Source organism: Halichoerus grypus, chromosome 3 (genome assembly GCF_964656455.1).
Source record: "Halichoerus grypus chromosome 3, mHalGry1.hap1.1, whole genome shotgun sequence".
Classification (NCBI taxonomy): domain Eukaryota; kingdom Metazoa; phylum Chordata; class Mammalia; order Carnivora; family Phocidae; genus Halichoerus; species Halichoerus grypus.
The window spans coordinates 110,812,113-110,827,510 of NC_135714.1; the positions used below are offsets into that span (position 1 = coordinate 110,812,113).

The 15,398-nt window shown below is 34.3% G+C and overlaps 1 long non-coding RNA gene across 2 annotated transcripts in view; it reads left to right on the forward strand.

The window, feature by feature from the left end:
• Nucleotides 1–14,405, forward strand: part of LOC118551211 (uncharacterized) — a 104,848-nt gene extending 90,443 nt beyond the window's left edge. For both annotated transcript variants that reach the window (XR_004924957.2, XR_013446167.1), the window contains one exon: nucleotides 14,187–14,405. This is a non-coding gene — a long non-coding RNA (uncharacterized LOC118551211). The remainder of the gene's footprint in view (nucleotides 1–14,186) is intronic.
• The last annotated feature ends 993 nt before the right edge of the window (nucleotides 14,406–15,398 follow it).

The window sequence follows — 15,398 nt, forward strand, 5'->3', positions numbered from 1 at the left end:
GACAAAATAGGGGCGCCTGGGTGGCTCAGTTGGTTAAGCAACTGCCTTCGGCTCAGGTCATGATCTCAGGGTCCTGGGATCAAGCCCCGCATCAGGCTTCCTGCTTGGCAGGAAGCCTGCTTCTCCCTTTCTCACTCCCCCTGCTTGTGTTCCCTCTCTCGCTGTCTCTCTCTGTGTCAAATAAATAAATAAAATCTTTAAAAAAATATATTGACAAAATAATTACTCACAATCATAAAATATATTGTTCTATGTGAGCCAAAATATATTATCATGATTAAATATTAATAAAATGTGATTTTGTGAAAGATCTTAACAGAGTTTATAGACAAAGTCATATTTCTTACATAGTACTTATTTTGGTAAAGGTGAAAATTTCAGTCAGACAGACTGGGAATTCATAATCCCACTCTCTCTCATTTAATAGCTACAAAACCTTAAGCAATTTCCTTAACCTCTCAGATGGGGTGATTCACTTGAGCCAATACTAAGCATATAGTAAATGTTCATTCACTAAATGATAGTTCTTACTTATATTATTGTAATTGCCAGTACAACCACTATTTTAGTACCAGTACTCCATCCACCACTACTTAGACTAGAAGAAGGAGAAAGAATAAAACTACAGAAATGCAAAAGATAATTGATGAACACACATAGTTGTATGACGGGCAAAGTTATTTAGTTGTCCTTATGTCCTATTGATATTTTATGATTCAAAAGATTGAAATGCTCTTTTATCAGACATTTTTAATCATTAAGCCCAATTTTTGGAGCATTTTCATTACCCCAGCTCAGTACTCCTGGTACATATAATGTTCTTGGGCTTTGACAGTTCAAATAGCTAGCAGTTAATGTTGGTTATCTTCAAATGAAATTCTTTTGATTTGGAATGCCATTAGTTTGGCAGATAATAGACTTCTCTTGCAGTGTGAAGCAATGTGGAAAAGTTTATGTTACCCAAATTTGGTTGAAAGGAAGAATTTTAAATGTCATCTACTGCTTAAAAATGATTGCTTTTGGAAAGAATAGTAGCATTCAAATCCATAGTCAGAAAAAGACAGTGGATATTTATAATCCATATTATATTAATATTTGTACAAAATCCCAAATATTCTGTGGTATATTTGAGTGTGTAATTCCAGGTGAACTTTGATCCCTGGATATTTCAGTTTCCTAATGTGAACTTTCTCCCTTTGTTTCTTTCTAAAATAGGTTCTAATTAAAAACAAAATTGCAAATTTTTTAACTTCAAAAATATTATTGCCCCAAGCTGATTCTTTCTATTGCAGCATATTCATACCTACATAGACTTTTATTCTATTTACAGAACTTACTGAATAAACATTTGTTGAATAACTATTAAATTTGAATTGCTATACAAAATGCAGTTCTGTGTGCAATGCCATCAGGTAAAGATAATTGTTATACAATCTGCTCTCTTTTCCTGCCACCATGTGAAGCTGAATTCACTCCTTACAACTTTATTAACATATGTTTTTGTCCCCATGTTCTCAAAGTGAGAATTTAAGCAAGTCATTCCAAAAATAAAATTCTGGGAAACGTATTTTGCATGTGATGGACAGAAATGACTGTAGTAGTGCATTGTAGTGGTTTTAATTATTCACCAGTTGGAAGGGTTGACTATCAAGGTTGCTGATGGCTAGGGCACCTTTACAGTGTATTTGCTTCCAGCTGCATTTTAGTGAACAAAAAGGAGCCACAAATACTAGCAACATGACTATCAGGATATGAACTGTCAAATTTAATTTCACAATTGACTCAACAATTTCTACATTTCTAGGGAAAGAGAGTTAAAGAGCTATGCAATAAGCACTATATATATATGTATATATATATATACACTCATATTTATATATATGAAGGTAATCTGTTAGATGTTTGCAAAACAAGTCCACTTCTCTACACAATTAAGACATTGAAATATTTTTACTGAAAAACAATTGACATATAATATTGTGTTTATTTTACATGTATAATGCAGTGATTCCAAATTTATGTACATTACAAAATAATCACCACAAGTCTAGTTAGCATCTGTTATCATACAAAGTTGTTACAATATTATTGACTATATACCCTATGTTCTCATTACGTCCCCATGATTTATTTATTTTATAACTGGAAAATTGTACCTTTTAATCCCCTTCACCGCTTTTGTCCATCCCTCACCTGTCTCCCCTTTGACAACCATCAGATTGTTCTCTGTATCTATGAGTCTGTTTTTGTTTTTGTTTTTTGTTTGTTTGTTTTGTTTATATAGATTCCACATATAAGTGATACCATATGGTATTTGTCTTACTCTGTCTCGCTTATTTCACTTAGCATAATACCCTCTAGGTCCATTCATATTTCCACAAATGGCAGGATTTCATTGTTTTTTATGGTGAGTAATATATATATATATATATATATAAATGTACACACACATATATATAATATACATATATACGTATATAATATAAATAATTTAAAAATAGATAATATATTTATAATCCGGTTTTTTTTTCTATTCCGCTATTGATGGACATTTAGGTTACTTCCATATCTTGGCTATCGTAAATAATACTTCAGTGAACATAGAGGTAAATATGTATTTCAAATTAGTGTTTATATTTTCTTAGAATAAATATCCTAGAAGTGGAATTGCTGGATTGTATGGTAGTTCTATTTTTAATATTTTGAGGAGCCTCCATACTATTTTCCATAGTGGCCTCATCAATTTACACTCCCCACCAACAGAGCACAAGGGTTTCCTTTTTTCACATCCTCACCAACAGTGGTTATTTCTTGTCTTTTTGATAATAGCCAGTCTAATAGATGTGAAGTGATATTTCATTGCTGTTTTGATTTGCATTTCCCTGTTGGTTAGTGATGTTGAGCATCTTTTCATGTGCCTATTGACCATCTGTATGTCTTCTTTGGAAAAATGTTAATTCAGGTTCTCTGCTCATTTTTAAATCAGATTGCTTGTGTCTTTTTGATATTGAATTATACGTGTTCTTTATATATTTTGGATGTTAACCCCTTATAAGATATATCACTTATGAATATATTCTCCTATTCAGTAGGATGCCTTTTCATTTTGTTGGTGGTTTCCTTCATTGTGCAAAAGCATTTTGGTTTGATGTAGTCTCATTTGTTTATTTTTGCTTTTGTTGTCCTTGACTGAGGAGACAGATCCAAAAAAATATTGCTAAGGCTGATGTCAAAGAGCTTACTGCCTATGTTTTCTTCTGGGAGTTTTAGGGTTTCAGGTCTTATATAAGTCTTTAATCCATTTTGGGCTTTTTTTTTGTATAGAGTGTAAGAAAGTGGTACAGTTTCATTTTGCATGTGGCTGTCCAGTTTTCCCCCAACACTATTTACGGAAGAGACTGTATTTTTCCTCTTGTATATTCTTGCCTTTTTTGCCATAGCATAACTGACCATATAAGCATAGGTTTATTTCTGGGCTCTCTATTTTGTTTCATTGATCTATGTGATTATTTTTGTGCCAGTACCATACTGTTTTATTTACCATAGCTTTGTAGTATAGTTTGAAATCAAGGCACATGATGCTTCCAGTTTTGTTCTCCTTTCTCAAGATTACTTTGGCTATTTAGGGTCTTCTGTGGTTCCATACAAATTTTAGGATTATTTTTTCTAGTTCTGTGAAAAATGACATTGCTATTTTGATAGGGATTGCATTGAATATGCAGATTGCTTTGGGTAATATGACTATTTTAACAGTATTAACTCTTCCAATCCATGAGCATGAAATATCTTTCCATTTATTTGTGTCTTATTCAATTTCTTGTATTAATGTCTTACGGTTTTCAATATCTAGGCCTCCTCAATAAAATTTATTTTTAGGTAGTTTATTTTTTTGATGCAATTTTAAATGGGATTGTTCTTTAATTTCTCTTTCTGTTAAAGTACAGAAACAAAAGATTTCTGTATATTGATTTTGTATCCTGCAACTTTATTGAATTCATGTATTAGTTATAATAGCTTTTGAGTGGAGGCTTTAGATTTTTCTATATATAGTATGTCATCTGTGAACAGTGACTGTTTTATTTTGTTTTTTCCAATTTGGATGTCTTTTGTTTCTTTTTTTTTGCCTAACTGCTGTGTCAGGACTTCCAATACTATGTTGAATAAAAGTGATAACTGTGGGCATTCTTCTCTTGTTCCTAAAGTTAGGGGAAAAACTTTTAGCTTTTTACTATTTAGTATGTTAGCTGTGGGTTTGTCATATATGGCCCTTATTATATTGAGATATGTTCTCTATATACCTACCTTATTGAGAGTTTTTATCATAAATGGATGTTGAATTTTGTCAAATGCTTTTTCTGCATTTATTGAGATGATCATATGATTTTTATTCTTTGTTTTGTGAATGTGGTTATCATGTTGATTGATTTGTGGATATTAACCACCCTTGAATCCCTGAATAAATCCCATTAGATCACAGTGTATGATCCTTTTGATGTATTGTTGTATTTGGTTTGCTAATATTTTGTTCATTTTTGCATAAATGTTCATCAGGGATATTGGCCTATAATTTTCTTTTCTTGTAGTATCTTGTCTGGTGTTAGTATTAGGGTAATGCCAACCTCATAGAATGTAAAATAAAATTTTAGATATTTAGAAAGCATGTTTGTGCAGATTTATACCAACTTTTAGAATTTTGTATATCTCAAGAATTATTTTCACATTCTCCCCAGGGAATCTAGTTAATTAAAATATGACATTCATAATTATAATATCTAAATCTTTTTGAATTGAAGGAATATTGACATTCATGAAACATATATATTTGTGATGGCTTAGAATAGATGGCATATAGACAGTTGGATCACTGACATAAAAATAACATAAAAGTTTATCTATCAGGGAGGAGGAGATTCAATATTCTAATGTTTAAAATGAATTTGTCATTGAGAAATATAATAGAAATTACACTTTATAGAGGTTTTTTAAAGAAAATATAGGAATATTTTTAATAAGTGTCTTTACTGAACAATTCAGTTTAAGACTCTAGAAGTGTCAAAAGTCTAATGCCATTTACAACTTAATGAACATGTATCAATGGGGAGCTAAAGTAAAGGGATCTGGTTACTTAATTTTCTAGTCTAGGACAGAGATTTTGCTATGTGAATCAATGTTTTTCAAATATTATTACACATAAGGATCACCTGGGAAGTTTAAATGCAAATGCCTGGGTCCTGCCCCAAGATATTCTAATTTAGTGAAAACTAGAAATCTTCTTAAACCGACTCTCCAGGAAATTCTGAGGAAGTTAGCCCAAGGGGGAGTCTTTTAGACTATCCATCCAATATATTGTATTCCAAGATCTAAGATGCCATCAATTATAAGAAGCATCTTTTAGTACTTCTGAGAAAAATAAATGTCAATTATACAATCTCATTGATAGCAAGATGCATCTTAATTTTAGGGAAATTAAATTGTGTTCTTCTTAGAATTGTAATACAATATAATTTATCTCTACCAAGTTTCTGACATCAACTGAATAGCACTTGATTCAAAATTAAACTCTCTGATAAATTTCTGATTCTATCAACTGAACTTATCTTATTAATACCTTTTTCTCTGTGCCAGGAGTTTTTAACAGGCATCCATTCCTATTGTCTTTTGCTGCATAAGAACTACCCCCAAACTCAGGATGTTTAAACGATAATTTATTATTATTTTACTTGGTTTCTGTGACTTGTTTGGGCTCCGCTGGACAATTCTTACTTGAGATGTGTCATGCAATTGCAATTAAGTACTGGCTGGAATTGCAGCAAGAATAAGGCTCAACTGAGCTAGACTTCCAAGATTGCTCATTCACAAAGCTGACAGTTGATGCTGGCTATTGGGCTAAGGAAAACTCAGCTGGGGATTTCAACTGGCTTGTCTTCATTGGCCTCTTCATGTGGTTTAGGCTTCAAAGAGTAAGTTTAGTTTTCTGAGAGGGAGCATTCCACACATAAATGTTCTAAGAGTCTCTCTCTAAGGCTGTAAGGCTTTTTCCGATTCAACTTCTGGTCATTATGACCATAGTATCACCTCCTCTGCATTCCTTTGGTCAAGAGTGAGTCACAGTTCACTTACAGCCAAGGAGGTGGGGTCACTACGTAAGGGAATGGCTCCTAGGAGGTGTGGTCCACTGGGGCACCATCTTTGGAGGTAGCTACACAGAATTTTTACATATTTAAACTGTATTACAAATTCTAGGAGATACTGTGTTAGTCAATTGGAGCTGGTTCTTTGATAACAGAAATGAATACATTTCAAGAACAGCAGGCCCTTCATATGGTCTGTTGGCTTAATCACTGACAAATTAGTTCTCTAAAAGGTCGCTTTTCTGTAGTAAACTGTTTAAAGTCAACATTTGCTTTTTCAGCCCATTTGGTCAGTGAAACATCTTGAATATAGACAAGTCATTCTGGGCTCCCTATAATTCTTCCAACCTTATACCACACTCTCTTATTCCCTCCTTATTGCAATTTCCCCCTCCTCTCTCCCCATATAACTAAAAAATCAAAGGTCATTTTAAAATTAAATTAGCATGCTTGATTGGGAAGCCATAAAAAATATCTAAACAACATATCAACCAATTATTGCTGAGCTTATGCCAATAGTGTGCTAAGTACTTTATGTTTCCTATCTAATTAAATTTCCACACACAAAAAAACAGTGAGGCAGACATTATTATCCCCATTTTCATGAGGATATTGAGGTCAAAAGAGGCAAAGAACTCTCCCAAAACTAAAAATGTGTTAGGCAATTATATCAGATGGTATCTACATGGAAACTTATGTACATCTGTCTCAAAATGGGTATTTGAGTTTTGGCTCATTTGATGCTGAACTATTCTTTCTCCGGTAATTATTCAATATTTCCAGTTGTTTCCTAAGGCAGTTCTTGATTTATGATAACAAATTGTTATTATCAGATTAGAGGAGGAGACTTGTCTTCCCATTGCTGCTGTGGCCGAGAAAATGTATGCAGCCCCTCTTAATGCTATGTCAGGTTGTCCAAATAATCTTAAAAGAGAACGTAGAGTTTAGCATTGTTGTACGCAGTTAAAAACAGATTTTGATATGCTAAGATTCCATTCTTATCCACTTTGACACTTGTAGCAATATAATATTGCAATCTTAGAAGGAATATAATATGTCAATTTTACGTGCTTTATGGTGAAATCTAAGAGTTTATTCCAAAGATAATATAATCTAGAAAATCAGAGACTAATCAGTAAATTAATGCCACAAGTTCTTATATTATGTTTTTCTGGATTTTTCCCTACATTTTCTTGCTTCTTATGGCAGTTTTTGCAGCTTTATAGGAATAAGAAAAGTGATACTGGGTTTGGAAATAATATCCTATGGGGAGTTGGGTGTGTGAGTTTAGGATAATAAAGAATTAGTTTTTTCAAGCAGGTTGCTGGCGATGAGTTCAGTTCCTCTCTGGACAATGTCAGTCTGTCCCTCGACTAAGCTGAACTTCTTTATCCATCGGTCAGTACAGGCCAATCAGGGGATCAATCATGATGCTCTCTCTCTCTTTGCGGTAGCCCATAGGTCTTTATTGTCCCCAGTATTGTTTTAGGTCTTAGGGGAAAGAGTACCCAGTGTCCATCTAAAAAGTAACTGCCAGAGATTTGCAGCTGATTTAGAATTATGAGATGTTTAACTCCATGTCCTCATTCAGCAAATACCCTACGCTCAGCCACCTGTGTAAACAATGATCACGTATGCCATCAAAAGCCTCACTGTCTAGTGGAAATACAGACAAGTAAGCAATCAAATGATAAGAAGGTAAGTAGTATATGATATAGAAAGTAGGAAGCATCAGGGAAATACAAAGCAGGGAAGTCCCCCAGTATTTGAGCTCTAGAGAAGCCCTCCCCGAGGAAGTTACTCTACAGCACAAACCTTCAAAAAAATTAAGAATTTATCCAGATAAAAGGGGTTAGCCAGACGAACCAGTTCATGCAAAGACACACCAGTGGGTGAGGGAAAGTATGGTGGACCTGAAAAACTGAGAGATGATCAGCTTGGCTGTAACATGCCAAGTGTGGGATGAAGGTGGAAGTTAGCTTGGCAATGTTAGCAAGGGCCATGTCTTGTGTCTAGGCTAAGTACCATGAACTTTATTGTGAAGGCAAAGAGTGCCAATAAAGCTCTTTTTAAATGAGGGAAGAACAAAAGGATCTTTGCGTTGAACAAATAATTACTCAAAAATGGAGAGAAGAATGGTAGATGGGAAAGAAGATAATGACTGAAGGCAAAGTGGCCTTGAAAAATGCTTTTGGATCATTTAACAGATGACCCAAGTAAGTGCTTAAGGAGCAGAGTTAATTCCTTCATTTGTTAATTCAATAGAAATTTATCATGGCATCTACTTCAATGTCAAATTCTTTAAGCCTTTAGGAGATAAGTGGATAAACCAGATGACATTTTTGCCATAAAATAATAAAAGTCAGATATTTTATGCTATAAGAAAAATAAACATGATAAGGAGATGGAGAATGCGGAGACAAAGGTATTCCTATGTTATATAGGGTGGTCAGGTAAATGTACATATCCCACCCATCTCTTTTCTCTGCATGCATCTTGCCTGAGGAAAAAAAAAATTATAATGTTTGTTTCCCCATTCATTCAATATTTATACAGTGCCTCTGTGTATTAGGTGCCCTGTGAGACTCTGTGCAGTGTCATGGCAGGTGTAGATGCAGGAAAGAATAATCAAGCAGTACTTTGTAGACCATGTTAAGGTTTAAAGGTTTAGATGTTTTTCCTATGGACAATGGAAGCCATTGTAGTGTTTTAATTAAGAATTCCATGTGATCAGATTTGTAGTTTTAAAAAGAGCATCTGGCTTCAGGGGAAAGAATGAATTGATTAACAGACCCAGAATGGTTCTCTTCAACTGAGGGGAAAAGAACAGATTTTTTTCCTTGCTTAGCTATTAGTAGTGATGGCCAAATTTCTTTCCATTCAAGGACAAATAATAATGTTTTACCCTAAATGAAGGGTCTTTTTCTCTCAAGGGGAAAAAAAATTACTTGAGCTAAAATAAAATCTCATGTTTAAAAAAATCGTCATCACCCAATCCTTTGAATTCTTGACATTTTTTTCAGACCCATAAACAAATTTCTTAAGAATACACTTTTTCCTTTTGACTGATGAACTTACTTTTTTGTGAAGGCTTAGATGTGAATGTGTGAACCATGTGAGCTTACCAAAGAAATTCTGATGTGACCTTTTGTCTCTAAGAGAGAGTAATATTGTCTTTAGCTATGACGCTTGATTGGCAGAAAACACTCATTTTATTATGAAAACACAGAAGACACTTTTGTTTCTGCTGCTAAACACCTTATTAACATTTTATATGAGTAGAATGTTAAAATATTTGTTTGTATAACATTATATAAGGAGTGTCTTAATACAGCTTTGGCCATATTAAAAATGCCTTATGTGCCATGTTGCTCAGATGGCATGTTTACGAATAAGTTTTTAAAGCTCCATATGTACAAATATGAAATATGAAATCTTCCTCCAAATGCTAAGAATACAGCTCATTCTACATTTGCTGGTTTATAGTGCTAACATTTATCTGCATCTCCATATTCCAAGATTTGCAAATGAGATAATTCTGTTGCAGTATGCCGCCAAGTATAAACAGCTGGCTCTCTTTGGCAAGCAGAATATCATCTGAACATTTAATGTAGCCCTTCCTCTAGGATGTCTTTTATCATCAGAATTTAGGGAGGGACAATTGTTCAGCATGTTTCTTTTTTTTTTTTTAAAGATTTATTTATTTGACAGAGAGAGATAGCGAGAGAAGGAACACAAGCAGGGAAAGTGGGAGAGGGAGAAGCAGGTTTCCTGCAGCGCAGGGAGCCCGATGTGGGGCTCGAACAGGACGCTGGGATCATGACCGGAGCCGAAGGCGGACGCTTAACGACTGAGCCACCCAGGCGCCACTGTTCAGCATGTTTCAAATGTACTCTTCTCTAAAGTCTTACAGCCCATGGATTCTCTTAACTGTAACAATAAGAGACCGGCTAGGACAAGATATTAATATTAAGCATTGGGAATGAAATCTTGTGAACCTATCAGAGGGACATTCAGGGGAATGAAATTTTAAATAGGCAGTTTTATATAGTGATACTATCTTAAATTATTCCCAAATGGAATGAAATTCAGTCAGTGGGGTTTTGAGAAGCCACAGTATATCCAAAAAGATACTAGGGGTAAAAAAGAGTTTTACCATCAACATGATGTAAAATATAAATAAAATAACCAAAATTTCCCTCTGAATCTGAACAACCCATACATGGAGCATATCATTGTCATTCTTCCACAAGTGGAAATGACATTCATTGACTTACATCTATAAAGTTACAAATAACAATACAACAAATAAGAAATCAGGACTAATTTGGGAAGGAAATTATATGAATAAATGTAAGAACAAGAAGTGAGTCTTGATTACCTCTCATTATACCCTCTAGATGGGATATAATACTTGACTTCAGGCTTTGCTTGTCTTTTTGTTCTTCTAAGGTCGAGGTCAGCGCTGACCAATAGAACTTTCTGTAATGATGGAAATGGCCTATATTTTTGTTACCCAATGTGGTGGCCACTGGCCATTTGTGGCTACTAGGCATATGAAATGTAGCTAGTACAACTGAGGAAATACGTTCAATTTTTTATTTAATTTAAATGAATGAAGACAAATTTAAATAGAAACAAGTGGCTACTGGCTATCACATTGGACGTGCATGTATAGGCCATGGGAAAGATCTTTCTCTCTTTAACTATAAGGCATAGAAGTCATTCAGATCTGGTCCTACTGACACTGTAGCCCATACTTCATAGAAAGACTGAAAGTTGCACAAAGTTGCACAAATACACACTGAAGTTCCCGACTTCACTGTATGTTATCTCAGGATGGGTGACAAACTGTGTTGGGTGACTCCAGAGAACTACTTTTCATTCTAAAAGCTCATTTGGAAGTATTGGGAGCCTAGATGAGGAGAATCTATTAGCTACCCAAATGAGCAATAATCACTATCTTAACTGAAAATCAAGTGTTTCACAGGGAAGATATGGAGAGAGGAAAGAAACCTGCTGTTGCTATTATAGGGTGTTACCTTCTGATGTTTCAAAATGTTTATTTTTCTTTTTTTTTTAGATAGAGATTTTATTTATTTATTTGTCAGGGAGAGAAAGAGAGAGAGAGAGAAAGCATGAGCAGGCAGAGTGGCAGGCAGAGAGAGAAACAGGCTCCCCGCTGAGCAAGGAGCCTGACACGGGACTTGATCCCAGGACCCTGGGATCATGACCTGAGTCGAAGGCAGAAGCTTAACCGACTGAGCCACCCAGGCGCCTCTTAAAATGTTTATTTTTCTATTGACAATTATGAATTATTTATCTTACTGCAGAGATACTAATAATTTTCAGTCTTCTACATTTATTTTAACACTAAAGGGTAAACCTACATGCAAAGTAGTTTTTATTTATTATGTTAATAGTTCTTTCCATTTCAAAACAACTTAAATGGAAATTACCTATCTCAAATATGTATGTTAAGCAAACAGAACAAATCAAGAAACAGCAAAAACAACAACAACAACAAAAACTGTACAAGGGAGACAATTCATGATTCTTATGAATCATAATTGCTAACATGTATTTGAGATACCTATCACTAATAGAACTAATTTAAGCTAATACTAACATTTACTGTGCATGTACTATATGCCCGACACTGTAAGTGCTTCTTATGGATCATATCTTTTAACAAATCTACAAAATGAGTGTTACCATTATTTCCCAGTAAGTATATCGTTTTTTCCAGCATCTTGCTGAGACCTAGATATATTAATCAATGCTCCTAAATCTATATAGCCAGTAAGTGAAGTGGCCAGAATCTGGACCCAGATTTGCACAAATCCATTTTTAACCAGTTAATTGAAAATGTCAGAGGATCTAAAATGAAATGATTTCATCTGGTGTCATAGATTGTTGGAATAAAAATTTTCTGTAATCAAAGAATGACTTTTCCCAAGAAAACATTGACAACAGAAAGCCTGAATTCAAATACATATACATTTATACATATTAGAGATTTTAATGTTGAGATATAAGTGATACTATGTTTATGTGTATAATTTGAGCATAACACACCAAACCTATGACAGTGAAATCAATTATATCGCTGCAATAGTGATATTAGAAAATCTGAAGGGAACAAGAGAGCGTTTGGGCTGCTGCTGTAATTTAAGGTTCTGATTTGCCTCAGAGAGCTGCAGGGCACTGAGTGTCCACTTGCCAGCTTGGCCAGGTGCATGACTATATCTCTGAAATCAATGCAGAACTACTTCCAGAGGAATTGAAAAAATGTTTCTTCTATTCCTTTTGACAAGAAGTCATTACCAGTAGCCTTTGGGGGAGAGTTGCAGAAGCTTCATGAAAACTACAAGGCCATTATTTACTTTTGATACTCCAAGCCTAGGTCTAAAAGAACAGGTAACAAGACCTTTTGCTCATAGTAAGCTCATTGTAACTCTCAGCAATTTTAAAAACACAGAATTGAGCTCAGAACATGGGTTTTATTGCAGACGTTCTTGTTTTTCATCCCTTTGGGGTCTTTATTCTGCTGGTAACACTGGCCTTAATATAATATATATATAATATTATCACTGTAATGTCTTCTTTTATACTTTAATATTATTCTAGGGAGGGTTCACTGCTGGTTATTTCATGATCAGAAGATAAAATAAGAAGGAATTCTGGCATTATATATTTGAAACAGGATTAAAGAGAAGAATGTAGATTCAACACCTTTCCTACATTTAAATGACACATTTAAAAAAAATAACTTTTCTTTCTGATAAAGAGAGGCAAACGACACTGTGTTATTGGTATATTGAAAATTCCTTTAGAGTTTGATTCAGTTTCCATGGGTCTGGTTTTAGTCCTCAGTTTGGTCTGCTACCTGTTAGCTGAATCACTTTGGGTAAATTACTTAATATCTATGAGTATGTTTACTTTTCTGTAAGTAGAGATACTATACTCTCTTTGTGGAAAAGATCAAATAAAACATTAAATTTAAAAGTAAAGTGTAAAAACAGAAACGTGAAAGAGTGTACTTTTATGATTTAATGATACAGGAGTAGTGTTTAAATTTAAGAAAGAAATACTTACATTTAGTGTTTTTTGTGTTAAAATTTTATTTTCGTAGTCTTTCTGACCAGTGAGCCTGTGAACATGCCTATTATGTCTAACTTCTTCAATTCTGAAAGCATTTACTGCAGATGTTCAGAGAGGGATGAGTTATTTAACATCATGGGGATTTATTTAAACAGTCGAATGAACACAAAATTGAATTTTGTGAAAAATTCAACCTAAAATCTGTTCACATACCCAGATTATTTTCCATAAGTATAATATTGGTGGTATAAGATGTCATTGGTGATTTTATCCATGATCTTTATCTAAAGGATTAGCAAGGGAGAAGTTTACTAACATCAGTAGGGTTACATCAATATTTATTTAATTTCTCCTTATTGGTTTATATACTTTCAGAATCAGGATCTAATCAGATCAATGTCCCATACAAGATGTTCAGAGTATCTTTAGCATTACAAGTGGAAATGTGGATGTTCTCAAAAGGCTGTAAAGGAGCTGGAGAAACTTCCATCTGCTTCTGTGTATGAACACGAATCACAAATCTGAAAGTAGCTTGATATAATAGCATGGGACATTATAGAAAATGTAGGTGGTAGATGTGTGATTGTAAGTTCCAACCCACCCCCCTTTCCTTCAAGAATTTAGAAACAGGAAAACTCAAATTGAATAAAAGTAGAGGCAGATGGTTCTCATATTAGAAATTGTCTTGACTGAAAAAAAAAAAAAAAAAAGAAATTGTCTTGACTGAATGGGTTAATCAAAGAGGAAAGAAGTGCCAAAATAAATTCCAGAGAGGAAAGAGAGGGAGAAAGAGATGGAGAGGGAGAGAGGGCGGTAGAGGGGAACTCCAAGTTGTTAATGAATCATTCTATCCGCTTGTGGAGTTAGAAGGACTAGGTCCCAGAGTATGATGCAATTAGCCATCTGAATTATATAACTAACTCTCCTTATTTTGATTCCTCTCTTTTCAAGATGCACAGCCATGAGAAGGTTCTGCCTGAAAACTCTATGTACTGGTCTAGCTGTCGAGGAAGTCAGCTGGGTCCTAGCTTATCCCTTCTGTCACTTGTGAGTATCATTTTCAGAAGCCATTCTCAGCTTTATGGTACTGGGGAGACCTAGATTTAGCAATTCTCGAGACCAACATCTGGACATGGTGAAATTACCAAGTTATTGTCTTTATGTGAGGTCTCTTGGTGAGTAATCAGTCATTTGATCTTCCTAGGACTACCTTAACTTGTTCATATGCTTTTGAAAACATCCACATAAATCTTACGACATTTCATACAAATCTAGCGTGTGTGTATATGTGTGACAAGTGACACCTCAGATTGTTAAGGTTCTCCTCTCATTCACATGTGTGCCACATTTCTTAAAGGCAAGTTCCAACATTTATTTTGCCCTCTCTACTCTCAATGACATAATTTTGGCTTTCTACCTCTCCATGATATGTGTATACTCTTCTAACCCTTTCAACGCCTTTATTCAACCAGAAAATTTTTTACTGCATGAGCATTACTTCAAAGCTATTTTATCAATTATGTTCAAGGACATTAGTATTGATGATCTGATTTAACCTGAATATTCATTACAGCACAGGGTGAGGGGTGGGGGCAGTGTTGCGGAGGAGAACATTATTAAAATAGTCAAAACATTTGTGCATTTTTTACAGGTGGACGGAGCATACATTAGACTATTAGTTGAGTTTTTTGTTTGATAAATTTTTTTCTATCACTTTTGGTCAGTTTCTCATGTCATACATTTTTTTAGTTATTTACATTTTGATTAGTTATTCACTGGATTGTGTGTTACTGAGATACCTAGGTGGTAGAATCTAAGGAAAGATTAAAGTCTTGAAATCCCAATGGAAACTGTGTTAGTTTGGCATTTGCTTTGTATATGTGCTTTTGATGTGATCTGATTCTATGTCATAAATTCAACTATTTCTTTTATATTTATAAAACTCAAATCTATATATTTTAACATATGAAACTTGGATACAATTTTATATCATGTACATAACTCTATGTTGTAATTTTAATTTTCAGGTATAGCTCTCTTATAGATTTTTCACTTCCTAAGGACAGAAATCTCATCTTATTCATCATTGTATCCTCTATACTCAGCATACTACCTAGAAAATAAATCAACACATTTACTGCACTAGATTGATAGTTATTTCTA